The sequence below is a fragment of the Orycteropus afer genome, unplaced genomic scaffold (genome assembly GCF_000298275.1).
Source record: "Orycteropus afer afer isolate SDZICR_OR568_19922 unplaced genomic scaffold, OryAfe1.0 scaffold00712, whole genome shotgun sequence".
NCBI classification, from domain to species: Eukaryota; Metazoa; Chordata; class Mammalia; order Tubulidentata; family Orycteropodidae; genus Orycteropus; species Orycteropus afer.
The window spans coordinates 239,068-239,965 of NW_006922299.1; positions in this window are offsets into that span (position 1 = coordinate 239,068).

An 898-nucleotide genomic window follows, 5' to 3' on the forward strand; every position below is an offset into this window, starting at 1 on the left:
CTTCTGTAAAGATCTACAGCCTAAGAAAGCCTATGGAGCAGTTCTACTCTGTCCTATAGGGTCACTGTGAGTTGGAATCCAGGGTGCCATTTTTGCACTCAACTATTAACCTGAAGGTTAGCAGTTGAACCCATTCAGTAGCACCATGGAAGAAAGGCCTGGAGATCTGCTTCCATAAAGTCACAGTCTTGAAAATGTTATGGAGGCCAGGGGGCGGCCATGAGTCAGAATTGACTCCACGTCAGAAGAAACACACACACACACAGAAAGATAGTAGTCAATAATCAAGCATTAAACTAAAAATAAAACATTTTTAATGAATGAAAATGAGGGATATATGGGAATTATCCATGCTATCTTTTGAATTTTCTCAAAATCTTATGTTCCAAAATCAAGATTATTTTAAAAATTAGATAGAAGAATATTATGTTAGAGAAACAAAACAAAAACTAACAAACAAAATGCAGGAGTTCTTACTGAGACTGCAATCAGAACCCACTCAAGAGACTGTGAAGTCAGGACAAAATCTCACATAACTTACAGAGCAGAGCTGAAGAAAGAACAGTGCCTGCTTTTATCTCCTAGAGACAAAGTGCTGCCCTTCTGGAAGGTCTCAGGTAGGCCTCTTGAGAGACCCCTCCCCCAGAGCTAATTCCAGAGGTACATATATTTACATATCCAGAGACTATTTGACCATGACGTTGGAGATATCTCTGCATTGTGAAAACTGAAGATTGGATTTAATCCCTTCAAGAGATTTATCTGTATTCCAAAAATCGGAGTAAAGACTTAGATTTACTATGTCTCTAAGGAAACACCCTAAGAAGGAGGGAGGGAGGATGGTCTCCTAACACTCTATAAACAGAGAAAATCTTCTAATTTTCTTTTTAAAATATTG